Genomic DNA, 19,367 nt, shown 5'->3' with positions numbered 1-19,367 from the left:
TCCCTTACTGTGATAGGGATCTTTCACTTATGCCGTCCAACCTCCTACTACTGTCGTTGGCGCTGTACTCAATGTGACACATTGTTCACTGGTATGTGGACCTCCATTTTGTTTTCACACACCTGCCTATGTTTTATTCTTCGAGCACACACGCACGTACGCACACCCTGCCGTCACTCGCCTGTTCCCGTCGTCACATGTACACTGTCCCCACCCCACCCCGCAGGAGATGTCTGAGACTTTGAATCTTAGATCCACAGAAACCACTGAGAAATACTGTATTCGTGGTCAGACAAAATATTTTAAACATGGTTGCTTTTAAACTGTGATTTCTGTGTGCCCTCTCACTGTTTTATGTGAGTAAAGGGCAGGGCTTTAAGTGGGATGAAAAAAACGGGGGGTTCTCTCATAAGGGAGCGGCCGATGTAATTAAGGGCGTGACTAAAAACGCATAAAAGCTAAAAATCTGTACTAAGCAAAGGGTGTTGCCCCACTGGTATCTCGCTTCTTTTGTCCATTCATCCAGATATAAAATACAGCAAGTAACAATACACATAGAACAAGCCAGGACTGTTGGCTTTGTCAATGGTTGTAAATTGCATAAGATAAAAAGCAACAACTATAACTTAGTTGTATATAATATTGAAAATGTTTCCGTTTGTGTGGGCCAGGTTGTGGCGTAAGGCTAGAGCTGCCGACTTTTGTACTGAGAAAGCAGGTTTGAGCCTGACGTATGCTCAACATTCTGTATTTCAGAAAATGAATATTACGTGGCATATCTACAAGGGCGGCGATAAATAGACGCAAAGCGTGCTTAGCGCTTTTCTATTTATCGCCATCTATCGCTTGATTATATCGCCCTGTTAGCGCGTTATTTACAACGCGCTTCCCCAGGGCGATATAATTACCAGCGATAACGGGGAGATCGCCGTTTTGCAGGGAACATCGCTGGTTTTTCAGCGATGTTCCCTGCAAAACGGCGATAACCTTGCTGATACGACCCACAGGGTTGTATCAGCACAATCCACTCCCATAATAGGTATGCCTAAGTCTGCATTTTAGCAGATGTTAGTTTCCGGCGAAAACAGCAGTTTTCGCCCAAAACTATTGTCTGCTAAAATGCATTGGTAGCCTTGAAAATATCGCAATGTGCACATCAGCGATATTTACAAGGTTGTCCTGCCCAGTGACGTTGGGTAAAAGGGTGCTAACATGCGCTAATGCATGTTAGCACCCGCTTGTTAATAGGGCAATATTTTTATCTCTGCTTTTTTGGCTTTAAAAGACAAAAAAGTGGAGATAAAGCCCTTGAAAATATGCCCCGTCCTTGTGTAATGTAACTGGTGCTCATGTAAAGCCTTCAAATTTGTGCTACATAAAACTGAAAAACAAGTCTCTTTGAAGTTACATCAAAAGCAGTGACTGGTTTTAATATTGCAGAGTTAAGTTGTTTTTTTCCCACCCTGAGGGTAAAAATGGAGAGCCTGGTAGGGACCTGTCTCGGCACATGCTTTCAAAAACTGCCGGTAGGTCCTGGCCCACTTAAGCCCTGGCAAAGGATACCAGTGCTGTGCAAGTTGTTTTATCAGACTTATAACACATTGCACTGCTGCTGAATGTGCTACACAGTTGTGGATAAGGGGGGGGGAAATTTCTGCTGCAGCCCATGCCGTCCCTGCTTTATGTGTAAAAGTGAAGCTTACTCTGCTCCTGATGTCATGTTGTATCATTCCTATGCGTGATTAAACTTACACTCAAAGGGGTAGATTTATTTACATTTTGCACTGGGTTTGCGACACATAAATGACACAAAGCAACTCAAAGGGGGATATTTACAACAAAATGTCAGAGCGCGGTGTTACTCTAAAGTTGGTAACGCAGCGCTCCAACATTTTTAAAACGCAGGGATGCACCGTATTTACAAAAATACGGCGCACCGCTGTGTTTCCCCTAGTGCTAATAAAGCTGCCCAGCGCCAGCGCAGGCACCCTTGCGCTGTGCTGCAGGGGTGATTGTTCTATGTGCAGGAAGGGACACCTTACATAAACAATCTTGAAAGGCGATCTGCTCTTTCTATGTGTGCTGCAGAATGCAGAACACACTTGGAAAGAGCAAAAAACGAGGAGAGTATCGTCAGTCTAAGACCAGGTATTCCGTAGGCTTCGTTTTGGCGCTGCCTCAGCCTCATAAATATAGGGTAGTTTCAAAAAGCAATGGGTGTTGCGGCGAAACACCCACTGCAACACCCTTTGCACGCCCCTTTCATGCTAAGTGAAGCTTGAAAAGGAGTCTTATTTACAAGGCGCCACCAGAACATCGCTAAAAGTGACGTTCTGGGGGTGAAATCCTCTTCTAAATATGCCCCAAAATGTTTTTTTTGTTATATACTTTCCAGCGCATGTTTCCTGCTGAAAAGTTGCCTGATAGTAACGCAAAGCAGCGCCTAGCATTGGTTTTTCTTACTTAGTGCCAAGGGGGCATTCCATGGGTGGTACATGAGCTTTCCATTGCAACCAACCATGGTGTTTGACCCAAAACCCTATCTACCAAAAATTTGAAATATGTTTTTGCATCAAAAAATAACACCATTTGAAATCAAGCATAAAAAGGAGAAATGTTTTCATTTCCTTTTTTGCATGTGCGCTGCACTGTATAGAACACTTAAAAAATAGGAAACATTTAAAATGTAGTCTATGCATAGTATTTTGTACACTTCCAGTACAAAACCTATGCTAGACTCATGCTCACACCCTTGCACTATGGCGCAAAGGTGTGTGCTTGGTGCTCAGCAGCAAAATCTGTGCAAGTTCTAGGGCGAGGGGAGGAGAGAGCCTGCTCTCTCCTTCTCATGCAACGCAGTGCAGCATTTTTGGCTGCTGTGCTGCGTTGTGTGAGAATTTGGTAAATCTGTCCCTCAGTCACTGTCAATGAGGAATATGTTCCCTGGATCAGTGAAGCCGGTGCAATTGTTTTGTTGGTGGGCATAATTTTGTACACAAGTGTAATATTGTGTTAGTCATGATGGCTGGGGGCACATTTAGGATTATTCCATGCAACGTGGCGCATCAAGAGAACTTTGTGAGCTATGCTGTGTGAAAGGAAGAGAGCAGAAATATCCCATATATCTCTAAATGTGGAGTATTTCTTCTTTCTCTCTTTCAGAGCCGAAATGCTTTATATTTTCATATTCACATCATATTTACAAAGATATGGAGCATTTCTACTCTCTCCTTACACTGGCGTAATGTGTGCTGCCTAGCACCAACGCAGGCAGTCTTGCACTAAAATGCACGGTTGCCTGCGCTATGGGAACGATTGTTTTTGTGCAGGAAAAGACACCTTCCTGCATGGAAAAAAAATCCTTAAAGGCATATTCCTCTTTCTATGTGTGCTACAGAATGCAGCACACATGGAAAGAGGAAATTACGAGAAAAAATAAAGGTATTTTTCCTCGCTATACCTCTGTCTTCTAATCATGTCATTTTGGGAAAATTCTGGAACTATGCGGCCAGAGCAACGCGTTCCAGAGGCACGTAAGCATAACCACGCTTGCCCGAACAACACATTTGCCTAAACCACACATATGCTTCCTCTGGTATTTGGGATGGGCGGGTACTGGAAACAGAAACAGGAGCGTTGGGGCGGGAAGCTGACACAGACAGGCAAGTGGTGCTGGGGCCTGGGGGCCATTTTCGCGGGGAATCGGTGGCAAGTTTTTAGGACTTGGATCTGGGAGTCGCTTTCAGGGCGGGGTCGTAGCAAGTTTTTAGGGCTCAGGGTGGGGGAGAGGTCAGGGTAACTTTTAAGGAGGGGGCACATTTTTAGGGCTCGGTCCAGGAGGAGGGGGTTTAAGTAGCTCTAAGGGCTGTGTTTGGGGAAAGTATTTAAGGCATGGGGCATATTTAGGTCTCAGGGTGGGGGGCAGGTAGGGGATTTGTAATTTAGGGCTTAGGGCAGAGGGCAGGTAGGGGGTTTGTAATTTAGGGCTTAGGGCAGGCAGTGGGTTTGCAATTTAGGGCTGGATCCGGGGGGTCAAAGGATTGGCGAACTTAGCCACGCATACACCGTTACCATTCATGCCTTTACCAAGAAATTGCGTGGTAAAGGCATGTGTGGTAAAGGAATGCGTGGTTAAGTCACATTCGTGGTTCAGGTTTCGTGGTTGAGGCACGCGTGGTTGAGCCGGGCGTGCCTCTAACATACAACCTGTTATTTTAGCACAAACCCAGGTTTTCAAGTCTTTGTAAATCTGGATTTGCGTCAACATACATGGTTGGATGCACTGGAACCCCCATGATCCACAAACATAATGCCTACCAAATACAAAGTACCACAAGGCAGTACAATGCACTGCGCTGTGTTACTGTGTATTTACAAAATCCCGCAAAGTCACACAAAGTGGCTTTGTGTGGCTTAGTAAATGCCAATAATGATTTTGCATTAGGGCTATTCCGCAAAAGTGAGGCATCCTAACTCAAAACATATGGCCATGTATGGACATTACATGGAGCTGGTATCTTGCATGCAGTGTATACATGAGGACATATTTGGCCTATGATTTTAATGCAGACAACCACCCAGACATGAGCCCAGATTTACAAAGAGTCTACAGTGGGTTTGAGCTACTTTTTCAATGCAATCTTATGCAAAGTCTTCTGCTAGGATTTACAAACCAATGCAAATCACATGCAGTGCGATGTTCTGCCTTGCGTTATTTAGCTTCAAGGGGGTGTTCCATGTGTGGTGCATAGGTGTTCACATGCAACCATCCATGGGTTTTGATGCAACTCCCTATCTACAAAGAATTGTAGACAGGGGTTTGCGCCGAAATGTTTTTATTTTGCCTTGTTTTTTCCTCTATGTAATTGTGCTGCAGAATGCAAACATACAAAGAGGAAAATGCCTTAAAGTACAGTTTTTGTGCAGGACAATTTTGCTTCCTTCATAAAAACAATGCTGAGTTTAACACAGACACCCTTGCATTATGGAGCAAGGGTGCATGTGTTGCTGTATGGCAGTCACAAGTGTGCCAGCGCAGGGAATGAGCAGAATTTCTACACTTCTGAATGGATTTAGGGCTAGATTTACTAAAGTTTTGCTCCGGGTTTGCGTCACAAAAGTGACGTAAAATGGCGCAAAATCGTTTTTTCTTAATAAACCTTTCAGCGCTAAACTTGTTTAGCGCTGGAAATAACCTAAGCATTGCGCTGCTTCTCATTACTTTGCGCCATGGGGGCGTGCCAAGGGTGGTGAATGAGTGTTCCCATGCAACCACCCAAGGTTTCTCACGCTAAATCCAATTTACTAAAAACAGTAGATAGGGTTTAGCGTGCGAAAACGGTGCCCTTTTCAACTAGGTTGCAAGGAAGGAGAAATGCTTCATTTCTCCTTCCTTTTCCGACTTTGCATGCTTGCTGCACTGTGCAGCACGCATACAAAGCGGGAAGAGCTTTCCCTCGTGTCTAGCATAGTATTTTGTACTGGAAGGGTACCCTTCCTGTACAAAACCTATGCTGCACTCATGCACACATCCTAGCGCTACAGCACTAAGGTGTGTGCATGGCGCACAGCAGCTGAAATCAGCGCCGGCGCAAGGGAAAGGGGGGAGAGAGCCATATCTTTGAAGATATGGTGCTCCCCTGCTCCCTCCCTGTCGCGCAATGCAGCGCAGCCACGCGGGGGGCTGCGCTGCATTGCGTGACTTTTTTGTAAATCTCTCCCATAGTGCTGTTCCCCTCTCTCCCGTTTATGCAACTCAGTGCAGAAACTTTACTTGCTGTGCTGCGTTGCGTGAACTCTTTGGAATCTGCCCTGTATGACTAAACAAACCCCTATTTATAGAAGTGAGTATGGTGCTTTGCCCGTGCAATAAATTACTCAGTTTCACTGACTGCCATTGTTGATGCTCCTGCTTACCTATTCTGTGCATTTTGGATGTAGATGCTGCTTTCATTGCTGCACTGTCTTGCTCTCTGGATCTGATGTAATCTTGCGTTGCTGATTGTTCGGATGGAGCCGTGTTGTTTGTTGTATGAATGCCTACACTGCCCAACAGTGAGCAGTGTGTGTCATGCAGCAGGCCGAGCTGTTGCACAGGCCCTGGCTGCAGGGCTTTGCTGACAGCCAGTTGCCCCCAGAAGCTATTGATCACTCATGTCTTCAGTATGCAAACCTCCTCTGTCCCTGGCTGAGTTCGGATCATGTCGCCGGCTTTAAGTCACATTTAATTAACCTCTTTACCTGTGGCCTGTCTCTCTCTATCGATAGAGATTGATTACTGTGCTAATCCCTCTTGTGAGAAAGGGAGGGTTTCTTTTGAGTGAGCTGGGTGGCACTGGACGGAGGGATGCTGCAGGGGTTAAGATTGTAAGACATGAGTGAGTCACTCTGTGGTCAACGCTTTAGTTATGCACAATGGTGCCCCACTCTTTTCCATCACCGGGTGGCACACACATAGGGTGGGACTGGCCCATGGGGTAATATGCCAGTGCCTGAAGGGCTGGTCTGACAGATCAGTGCATGGGCTGTTTTTTTCTAGCTGTTTGTTATTCTGTTTTAAGGTCTGTTTTTAATGTTAATTTCTCTAACACCAAATATACTGCATGCAACAAGCACAAATACATGGAGTTTCCATAAATTGCAAAACACATAATGCAGCATGCCTTTACAAGTTTAAAACTGCTCTGATTTGCAAATGTGGGCTACTGTCTCGCCTGTTTTGTGTCCCAGTCCGGCTCTTTACACACTCGACAGTCCCATTTCCACATTACTTGCTTCAGCCAATACCATTAAGTCTTGCTCATTGCCACGTCACTGGCCTGTGCTCCTTGATGGCGTCAATCTCTTCCACGTCACTTGCCTCTCAAACCGTGTAAGGAAATCTCAGATGCTCCTACACACTGGATCTCTGTAAGACCTACTTTTAGCAGCGAGGGCTCTTCTTTACAAGGTGATTGATGAAAAGATGCTCACGCCTTCCAGTCTAGTTGACACAGATACATCGGCTCAAGTTGTGAAGATACTTCTTACAACTTCCAGTGAGGCCCACAGTCATATGTGCAGGTCCTAATGGTGTGTGTGCTGGTTTTCATACATGTAGAAAACAGCTGAGTAAACACATATAGAATTGTCTTTTATGCAAAAAAAAAAGGGGATACATTATAAAGGAATTATAAAGTTTATTAGAGTAATATTTAAAAAACAGCCTGTTGTTAGTTACCAGTGTATTTGTATTTTTGTACTTGTATAGCACGTTATACTCAAAGGTGTAAAAGTGCTAGCTAGCCAAAGAAGCACCTACAAGAAAGACAACAAGATCTATTCATCACAGTAGGAAAGAAAACTGGCTTTCAAGTCCGTCTGAAAAGCAGCATAAGAGGACAAACTAGCAATTTGAGTGGGAAGGGATTTCCACAGCTTGGCTGCAGCAACGCAAACGGAATCCCTCACCCCCCTCTGCACCCCCCACCTGGCTTTCCAAAATCTTGCGAATTCTACCTTCAACTGTCTATTGGGCATGTAACATTGGAAGGCTGTTCTAAAATACATTGGCCCTTGGCAGTGGAGAACGGTGTGAACTAGAAAAAGGGACATCCAGGACCAGAAAGGCAGCCGCGTTCTGGATCATCTGGAATCTATTTAGAGTGCCCCGATTAATTTTAAGGTACAGGGCATTACAGTAGTCAATGCGCGTTGTAATGACCGCAATGACCACATTAACTCTAAACTCTGTAGGTATGAAAGGAAAGACCTTCCTCAAGATTTTAATATTGATAAAACAGGAACTGACAATTTTCTTTGCATGAATATCAAAGAAAAGAGAGGTGTCAAAGACCACACATACATTTTTAGCCTCAACAACGGGGCACAAGGCTGTGGACAACACAGCTACGACCATTCCAATCTTTGCTCACCAAAAACCAACATCTCTGTTTTGTCGGTATTCAATTTAATCCAATTCTCCTTCAACCGGTTGTTACTGTCCACAATACACTATTTAAACCTCTCTGCCAACACAGTAACATCGTTGGCAATGGACACAATAATTTGCGTATCATTTGTATACGATAATACTTGGAAACCGTAGGACTGAATCAATTTGGCCAAAGGGGCAACATAAAGATTAAACAGAGTTGGGCTAAGTGAGGAACCCTGTGGCACCCCGCACGGTAGCTGGAAGAAGCCAGACCCAAAGTGACCATAGCCCACAATGTGAGACCTATTAGAGAGAAAGGACTCCATCAGGGCCAAGATGATGTCCATCAACCCAGCCCGGCACAGTCTATTTAGTAGGCGGGAGGGGACACCATAGCGAACGCCGCTAAAAGGTCCAACAGTACCAAGATACCGGATCCTCCCTGGTCCAGCTGATGACGAATAAGTCAGTGCCAGCCAGCAGAGTGGATTCAGTACTGTGGCTCCTCTGAAAGCCGATCTGGGAAGGATCCAGTAGATCCTAAAAATCTAAAAATGCTACCAACTCTTGATTCAAATATTTTTCTTAATATTTTGGCTGGCGCAGGAAGGAGAGAGTGGAAAAGAACTATGATAGTTGTCTACAAAGGTCCCCGGATGGCAGGTGTAGCACATGAACTCATCAAAATTAGAAAAATAAGAAAATGCAAAAATATAAAACACATCTCTGAAAATGCTCTGAATTTAGTAAAAAATGATCTGCCATTGATTGGCATTGAAATACATATCTATGGATATCACACCAAAAAGCCCCTCTAAAGAAGGATGGGGCTTATAACAGCAACAAGTATTTGGGGGTTAATTGCTGAAAGTAGCTAATCGCAGCTTGAGCAGTCAGTAGTATCTGGTAAGTGAGCATTATTCCTCTAACAGGATGATGCACACTTCAGGTGTTCAAAACTAACTTCGTTACACCTGTGTATGTTCTTTAGGGCACTAAGTAATTAACATTTGACAACTTTATCTTCTGTAATGATCAACTACAACTATTGCAATTCTCTCTGGTCTGCTTTCCCACAGTTTATTTCTCAATCTTTCACTACATATTCTCTTGAAAATATGCATTAAATGTATGAAACACAGCCATGATTGGGATGTGGTTAATTATAACCTGTAAAAGCACATTACGTTTGATAATAGAAAGAGCATAGTTATTGCTGATCCATAAATTGAAAGTACAGTAACTATGTCTAGGGGAAACAAAGTATTGGACCTCCCAAATCCCTGGCATGCTGAAGCATGAAGACCATGTCTAAGGGTGAATAACATGCTTTTAGGGGCTCATCTCCAAGCCCCTTGCACCGCTGGTGTGTCACTTTGTTTGACCCACTGGTGGCTCAGTGTGCTGGCCCATATTTACAAGGCCACGCAAAGCCACCCTGCATGGCTTTTCATGGCCTTGTAAATACGGCCCCTTTTTACACATCACTTTGCGTGAAAGGGACATACCATTGGTGTTGCTGTGGGTGTTTCCACACAACACCCATGGATTCTGTTGCATTCCCAGATTTACAACATTTCGGAAACCTGGGAATGCGTCAGAATACTGCTCCTCCCCAGGAGAGGTGTAAGGAGGCCCAACGAGGAGAAATACTTTTATTTCTCCTTGTTTTTTCCTCTTTTTCTGCGTGCTGCATTCTGCAGCATGCAGAGAAAGATGAAAGCAACATCAATGATTGTTTTTGTGCAGGAAGGTGACCATTCCTGCACAAAAACAATCAACCCCGCAACGCAGTACCTACGTTGGCGCATGTCAGCACATTGTGCGCCACCTCAGTGGAAAGCACAGGGATGCGTCATATTGTTGTAAATATAACGGATTCCTGTGCTTTTAAAATGACGCAGCTCGGTGCAGGAAAATGGCTTGCGGCACCTCGCTGCATCATTTTGTTGTAAATAGGGCCCTTGGGTTTTAGCTTTATACTAGTCTTGCGCAGGGTTATTGACATTTGCTTGGAGGTCATTTTAATTTAACCAAGACAGAATTTACTCCATTCTTCACCTAACCCTGTGCTCATTGGATTCTAATTCCTTCTCAAGCCTTCATTACAACTGCCCTTTTAATTCCGATGGGGCTGCTAACAGCACTTACTGGCCTCATCAGAATTACAAAGTGTTTTACTTTCAGACGGAGTTATTGATGGTTCAAACAGCTAAAAACTTCATTTGAAGTCCATCCCAAATTGAGGAATTGCTGGGGGGATCAGACCCAGAATTAGTTTCACCCCAGATAATCCCTCATTTTTTAGATTATCCCGACTTTTCCTAACCACCAGAGTTAAGTGTACCTCACAGTAACTTGGAGGATGAGAAAATCCAGCCCATTTCCACCCCACCTGTGATGAGGTCCACTTTATTCACATTGGTATTTAATAGACAGCACACGTATATTGGTGGCGCATCAGTGTTCGCAACACCAATAAACAGATGCCTTAGGAGTAAAGCATAAAATTACGTCGTACCAATACAATCATGTGGACAGAGGCTGTGCAATGATCATAAAACTAAGGGGGATATTCACAAGGAAGTGGCGGAGAGAGGCGTTAGCCTTCTTGGCTTAACGCCTCTCTCCGCCACTCCGAAAAGCAAGGCTGTACCATATTCATAAGGACATGGTGCAGCCTTGCTTTTTCCCCTGCGATGGCGCTAAATTTCACAACTTAGCGCCAATGCAGGCACCCTCGCAACATAGTACAAGGGTGTCTGCAAGCAGGGAGGTTTGTTTATGTACAGGAAGGTGTCCCTTCCTGCAAGTAAACAAACCTAAAATGCCACTTTGTAACTTACATGTGTGCTGCTTCATGCAGCACACATGTAAGTTACAAAAGAGCATTTTTTAAAAAGTTTTTTTATGTACAGGAAGGGTCACCATCCTGTACATAAACAAACCAAGGCATTTTGCATTTTCCATGTGTGCTGAACAAGGCAACACACATGGAAAATGCAAAAACGAGGAGAAATATTTCCCCTTGTATCGCCAACTTAAGACCAGGGTTTTCCTGGTCTTAAGTTTGGCGTTAGCTCCTATTTACGCTGCCCTTGTGAACAGGGGGCAGCGTAAATATCAATATCAATATCAAAACCTCTCACAGAACCTATTTTGAGTCTTAGGAAGGGCAGCCACAACACCACCACACACTATTTGATATGGATAGAGATAAGGTCGCATCAGAACTGTTTGATAATTTAGCCAAAGGAACTCCCACCGCCAGTACCTCCAACAGTGGTAACCCACCACTCAGAGAAGGACTCAGAGAAAAATTTCAGAAACTAGAAAGATTGAAAAAAACGGAGAATTCCAGATGGTGGGACAGCGCCACCCTTAAGCAATACCTCAGACTAAACCGGGTTCCCAGGGGACTCCGCTCACAGATCTTCCCTACCTTTGACGACCTAGATGACGATTTACTTGGCAAATGGGAGGAAGCTCTAACAGTGAACTCCAATACACTCATACACATTCTCATTGAAAGTGCCGAACGTAAAGTAACTGCGTTACAAACAGAAATCACCACTCTAGAGAAAGAGATTCAGGAGCTTAATCTTAAAGAAGCCACCGAAAAAAACTATAACATACTCAATGAGATTCTGAACAAACACCAAAACGATATTAAGGATAGGAAGACCAGACAGCTCAAGAGAGACGAGGCAGACTACAGAGAGGGACGTGTCTTCACCTTTGCCCGCAAGTATGATCAACTAGTGCAGAATTCTTCCCGGGGTGACACAATCTCTAGAACCAACACGGGCACTATCTCCTCCAGTTCCTCCTCACTCAATTCAATCCAGACCAGTGACAGTGAACTTGACACCCAGGGCCCCTCTGCTGAAAGAATTACTACTTCTGGTTTTTTACGAGAGATACAGGCCATACGAAGGGAAAACAGGTCACAACAGAGACTCGGCGCACAAGACAGAAAACCCATAGAGGGAAAAGAGCTGGGCAAGGAAGAATACAAGAGGAAGCTAAGATCCGGGAACGGGAAAAAATAGTTACTTCCACCTCAGAAGTACAGGTAATCAACCTCTCCTCCAAGAGTCTCACTGACGACATGATCTCTCTCCTTAGCAAAGGCCTTAATTTTAACCCTCATGAGGCAGGAGACCTTTGCAGATCCAAGATTGACCTTTTCAAATTCATCAGGGGTCCTAAACTTAAAAAACATTTCTCTGCTATCTCTTCTGAAACCAATAGACCCAAGCACACCGTAGACACTACTACCTCCAACATGCAGAGCATTAATGACATCAAAGCCACGCACCTCTTACTGTCACTCACCGACACTGAGGACTCTCCCCTGAGTATTGAACACCTATTACAGGAACTGGACATAGACACTGATGCCACCATCTGCAGTGGTCTCAAAACCAAATCTAAATGGACACCCACCTTAGCGGGAGGTAATTCTATAGATTTATTCCACAACCTTGTCCTAGAAGACCTAGATGTATATGAAAACAAAAGAATGATGGCTACACGTAGACCCAAGGATAATTTCAAGAGATGCGAACGCCTAGCTCTCAAAACACTTGGAGCTGATACTGAAATCACTATCAGAGAAGCTGATAAGGGTGGCAACGTGGTGGTCATGAACAGCACTGACTACCACCATGAGATCCTTACACAACTCCAAGACAATACTTGTTATGAACTACTGCGTGATAATCCCACGGGCCCCTTAACCATCTTGATTAATAAGAACCTGTCAGACTGGCACACCCTGGGCCTGATTGATGAAGACGAGGCAATCTATATGAAAGTAGTAAGACCCACCTTCCCCTGGCTCTACACTCTACCCAAGGTCCATAAACAAGCCATTTTTCCTCCTGGTCGACCCATCGTGTCGGGCATAGGGGGACCCACAGAAAGATTAGTTCAATATGTTGACCTTTTTCTCAGTCTCATGGTCAGAAACCTACCCTCCTACATTCAGGACACAAAACACATTCTGGGTGTCCTTGAGAACGTCGTGTGGCAACCTGATATGATCATGGCCACATTGGATGTGGTCTCTCTGTACACCTCCATAAAACCCATTCTTGGTCTAAAAGCAGTTACTCACTTTCTAGAAAATAGACCGGCTACATTGTGGCAACACACCAACATGCTCACTACCATGATGGAAATCATCCTGAATAATAACTATTTCTTGTACGACAGACAATGGTACAAACAGATCAAAGGTGTGGCCATGGGCTCAAAATTTTCCCCATCTTTTGCCAACTTGTACATGGGTGCACTAGAGGCCAACTGGATCTGGGGCCCTAACGGGGCACTATGGACTGACAACATCATATATTGGGGTCGTTACATCGACGACTGTCTCCTACTATGGTCTGGCACTCAAGATAGTCTCACTGATTTCTGCCATTATCTTAACTCCAACAACATGGACATGCGCTTCACGTGCATCTCCAGCACGAGCAGAATCAATTTTCTAGACGTAGAACTATACGTTAGCAACAACACTCTCCACAGCCGTCTTCACCGTAAAGCTACCTCCTGTAATGCCATTCTCCATGCCGAAAGCTCCCACCCCTTACATCAAATACAGGCAATTCCCCACGGAGAATTCACTAGAGCACGTAGAAACTGCAGTGAAGATTGTGAGTTTGAGGCCTGTCTCAGAGATATGAGAGGGAGATTCATCAACAGAGGCTACAAACCACGCACCATTCAGAAGGCAGCCCAGAGAATTGGGAAGATCCCCAGAAACGCAACCTTACTCAACAAAAAGAGAACCGATTCAGAGTCCCAACCAGTCAGACTCATCACTGACTACAATGAGATAAGTACTGTCATTAGAAACAGTTTCAACAGACACTGGAACACTCTACTCAAAGACAGGACATTGAGGGAATTCATCACCACCAAGCCTCAAATCACTTTCAGACGTGGGAGAACCCTTAGAAGTAGACTCAGTCCCACAGTCCCACGCACCACCTTAAACACCACGTGGCTCACTCAACACACCAAAGGTTTCTTCAAATGTGGCTGCTGTGGTGCATGCAAATGGGCACTTCAGGCATCAACAAGTTCACTAGTGCAGTGAATCAAAAATTTGAAATCAGGGGCAACATTAACTGCAACACCAAGTACGTTGTTTACATCCTGGAATGCACGTGTAAAAAACAGTACGTAGGGAGCACCATCAGACCGTTGAAAGAACGCATCTTTGAACATGCAAGAGCAATGCGCAATGGTGATGCCAGATATCCTATGGCCATACATGTGATGTCTTGCCCGACCCAGGGCACTCTGAAGAAACTTCCCTTTTTTGGAATAGACACTACACCACCGAATGTCAGAGGTGGTAACCGAGAACTGAAACTACGTCGCCTGGAAGCAATCTGGATCATGCGCCTACATACCGTGCGACACGGCTTGAACATTGACCATGAGTTACAGTACTTTCTAGGTTCCTAATTCTGATTTATGCAGTCCTCCCATTATTAATTTACGTCCTTGTTTCTGACATGCCCCCTTTTGTTTTTGGACACTGCTATATGTATGCCTTTATTTTCACTAACGTGTGCTTTTGCCTTTGTTGCATTTTGATACATCGGTTCTTACTGTTTCCACTCCCCCCTTCCTGTCTTTCTACTGTTTTCCGTCTATTACTAGCACTACTAGCGAGTTTTCGGATTTTTCTGTGCACCACTGACAATACTTTAATTCTGTGTCTCTGGCGCCTAAGAGTGCTTTTTTGTCACAAATGCCCTTCTCTAACTTTGTCCCGTGCTTGTGTCTGGCGTGTTCTACCACCACTAAGGATTCATCTGGTTAGTTTTTGCACTCCCGTAATCGTCTTCACCTTGGATGCTCTTATCCTCACTTCTGGTCCGCCTGGTTGGCCCTTCACGTTCTAGTCCTTTTCGTTTCCTTTATATTCACTTCCTGCTTCCACCTTGCTGAGCGCGAGACGATTCCTGCTCGTTGCCCGGACCTCACGGTGAGCACTCCACCTCCGCCCTCCATTCTTTGAACCCCCCCCTGTTCACTCAGACCTTCTTACACGCTCCCTTTACCTCCCACAGATTTCACTGTGGAGTGACTTACCCGTCATCCACGCATCCCAACGGATTTACCCGCCCTTTATCTCTGCCGCATTTGAGCAAGAGACTTTTTGGTGTTCTTACTGCGCTTACGGTAAGCGACTCCCACTCGGCCTTTTCATATGTTACTGGCCGGCATTTGTCCTTACTCCTGTACCTTTCCTTTTAGCGCCAATTCCGAAGCTTTCCACTTTCCTGCATACCGCGGCTTTTACGATGATATCCTCACCTCTTTCCACCCATCGAGACTACCGCTTGGCTATCTGCCATCCTTAAGTTTTTCAGGTAGATTTCTCTCACGCCTGTCACTTGTGATCGTTTTCCATATCGCTCCTGGTCACATTTTCATCCATGTTTATTCTCTTGCACTGTACCTGGCTCGTTTACACTTTACGCGTCTTGTGTCGCTTACTTGATTGGATTCTTCCATTGTTCTCTGTCACTCTACCCATCCGTTTCCTTCTCTCGCGGACCTCCCTTTCTTTACTTCTTGCTCACTGTCAGTGGTTTACCCTCCCCACGCCTTCTCAGTCCTTTTTCACCCGTGGGGTGCTCGTTCGCAAACACGCATGTTTATCAGTCACTGCACCGATGTTCTGTATGCCTGTGTTTCCTCTCTTATAGCCTTCCTACTTTTGTACCGACTACCTGGAATTTTTCGTTTCTGTTTCTTTCGCTTCAGTTTTCTTTAATATTCTCAGTTTCGTTCATCCCTCTCCACATTTTGAATGGCAATCTCACTGTTGTTACACACTGTGATCCAATTGATATTATGTTAGATTCCTTTACATACTGTGTGGCATTTTAGTCCTCTTTGCATTACCTTCATACATGTGGTACTATTGTTACCCCTTTATGACCCAAATGTTGCCTGACAACTATGATTTGGCCCCTCCACAATAGTTGCCGCGCGGTTTGTTCCGCATGTACCACTTCACGGACCGGCTGTACTCTCTCACTGTGCCATTCTTTTGTGTTCCTTGTTTCTTTTCTTTTTACAGAAGGACATCCACTTCATGTTCCTCCGCCTTTGACCGTTTTTGTTTGCTTTATCGTTTAATTATTATTTGTATGTTTATTTGTTCTCTTTGTGTCCTTCCCAGCCCTGAAGAGTCACGGGTTGTTTCCCGTTGACGAAACACGTGTCGGCTGGTTGTTCTCATGTTCCTTTTTTCATTTGATGATACGCACGATTAAATCTACAAAGACATTTCTGGTGTAGACATCCTTCGTACTTTTGACCTTACCCTTCGGTCCCACCACATTGTGTTTACTTTTAAACGTGTGCGCAGAACCTGTTTCCATTTCTAAATATCAATGGGTGTTGTGGTGGAACACCCACTACAACACCCACTGCACGCCCCTTCACGCTAAACACAGCGTGAAAGGGTGTCTTATTCACAAGGCAGCGTTAAGCCACGTTAAGTGGCTTAACTCTGCCTTGTGAATAAGGTGAAGCCCCTATCGCCACCACAACCTCCCTAAAAGTGACGTTGTGGTGGCGATAGGGGTTTGTAAATATGCCCCTAAGCATTGGTAGAACAATGACTACATTGCATGTCATGTCACTCCAGGCGTCTTCACAAGTTTAACAGAAATCTCTACCACAGGGACTTCATTCTCTCCAAATCATTTAAGGAGTTTAATGAGACATCAAACCTGAACTGCAGGAGTCATGTCAGGTAGTTAGGACTACATGATAATCCTTAACACCGTTGAATATGCTTACTAATATCTTTTCGTCTCAATCAAATGTTGATATGAATTAAATTGGCATGAATCCTCACCAGTGAGCCGATCATTTGAGGTTTCCCTTAGGATACACAGACATGTCCTACTACGTTGCATAATGTATGACAAAATCAGTTGCTGAATGATCCTACATAAACTCACGGGCATATTCATGACCCCTTGCACCACCGTACTGTCACTTTTTGTGATGCTAGGGAGATGCAAACCTTGAAATAACATCTATGAGGCCACACAAGAATGGCCTCATAGATATGAATTAAGGCAAGGCAGCAGAAATCGCTGCATTTCCTTACTCTGCACTCAGAAGGCATTCAGTGGGTGTTGTAATGAATTCTGATGCTTCCCCACATTTACAAGACCATAGAAACCTGGAGATTCGTCTAAACCTTATGCCTTCCAAGGTGAGGTGCAACAAGGAGAAATAGTTTTATTTCTCCTTGTTTATTCCTCATTCAATGCGTGCTGCATTCTGCAGCACACATAAAAAAAGAAAACGCCTCTTAGGATTTTTTTGTGCAGGAATGTGCCCCTTCCTGCATAAAAACAATCCTGTCTTCAACGGAGGCACCCTTGCACCATGGTGCAAGGGTGCCTGCGTTGGCTGCCAAAACGGCACCAGTGCAGGGGGAAAGGACATGAATGCACTGTTTTGGATAAATACAGTACATTCCTGCCTTTTCACTTTGATGTAGGGCAGTGCAGCAAAGTGACATGTCCTGAGCCAAAATCCCACAAATGAGGCCCTCAGCTCAACCCTGCTATAATTGAGCTTTTACTGATCCCTCCATCCCGGAAAGCTCCACAGCAATCTGGATTAACTCACTTCAGACATTATTATCTTCACCCACAGCAGTTACAAAGACAAAATTATTTGCTTTCAGAACTAACAACAGGCTCCATCTTGATGAATACATTAAAGATTCTCCGCCAAATGTTAACTAATGATGCTACTGAACATTTAATTATGTATTCCAAAGCAAGACCTTTAGACAGTAACCCAAACAGTGGTCCTTGATAGAATAGACTATGGAAATGCCCCGATGGGTGGCCTACTCAAGTCGAGCTTAGCCCCACTTGAAGTCCTTCATGCAGCTATTCATCTGTCTGGAAGACCCAGTCATAAAGATCAAACCACACTGCTGCAACTCATCTTCACTGGCTTCCACTTGAAGCAAGATGGCAACCTAAACATGTTAGTCTTCACGTACAAAGCCGTTCATCTGAACACAACAAAATGTTTTGAGCAGAAACTTATGATCTCTGGAGGTGCACACAGGAGGCAGGTCTTTGTCCAATTTTTTTGCAGAGTTTTATATAGCGGAAAATGGACGTGGTATCGGGTATCAGAGCGCTTTACATAGCACCAGTTGCATTACATGAGGACACATTGATTTTTTGTTAGGCACTGGGGATTAAGTGATTTGCCCAGAATCACAGGATGTTCAGTGTCATTGCCGAGACTCAAACCCAGTTCCCCAGATTCGAGGTCAACCGCCCTAGCCGTTAGGCCAACTCCTCTCCCCTTAGTATTGGAATGAGCTTCCTCTCTACTTACGTCAATGTACTGATCATTTTAAATTCAGAAAACTTCTTAAGACAGAGCTGTTTGAGGCTCAATAGTTTTTGATTATTTATTTATCATCTGGGCTGCGCCAAGATACCCCTTCCCGGGTGATTTGTGTGCATTATAAATTAAACTAACATACCATAACATAAATGTCCAGCAGTAAAACTGCCCCAGAAAATTCCAAGGGTGATGACACACAGAACTCTGACGCAGGCCTTCTCCAGGGCTGCCCGAATGCTTTGGAATGTCCCCTACCTACTATCGACATCTTGAAGACTGAGTTCATACACTTATACAAGAGGGTCGCACAGGAGAAGTAGAAAATACATTTCACACATGATTTTTCTTTTGAAGGTCCCACAACACTGCATGGGTTTTATGCCAGTAACATGGTACTTAAAGTATGGGTTTAAAATTCTTTATTGTACTGAACAATATGCAAACCTGCTATACCAATACTGTACAATTGTACTGATATAACTTGCACTGCAGGTCCAAACAGTTGACAGATTCGTTTTTCTGTATAGTGACATCCTTATTACTACTGCTCCTCTGTGGTTTAAGGTTAACCACACCCTATTATGTAGAATCTCCATTTGTATTTTGCCTTAATTTCTGCAGTGTGCTTTTGTGGCTAAATTGTAATCCTCTTGATTACTATACTCTTGTAGCATTGCAGCACCATGCAAATCAACTCTTATTCATTCATTTGCCCTACTTGTTGTGCTAAATTGCACTACAGCACTCCAATGCCCTTGAGGCCTGGTTCATGCTTCAAAAAACTCTGTATTAACAAAATAAAGGCAAATGCATCAAACAAGCGGTTCTTGACGAGGTGATGGCTCGTCTATTGTCATAGATATAGATATCATTCCATTATGTATCTGGGACATGCTCCCATCTTGATGCAGCAGAAAAAGAGGTCTGGAAGATCTCTGGGGCATATTAACAAGGGCTGGCGATAACATTATCACCGCTTGAGCGCCCGTTTTCGGGCAAAAAGCTGCGATAATATTAT

The sequence above is a fragment of the Triturus cristatus genome, chromosome 11 (genome assembly GCF_964204655.1).
Source record: "Triturus cristatus chromosome 11, aTriCri1.1, whole genome shotgun sequence".
NCBI lineage: Eukaryota > Metazoa > Chordata > Amphibia > Caudata > Salamandridae > Triturus > Triturus cristatus.
This window is presented reverse-complemented; position numbering follows the sequence as displayed.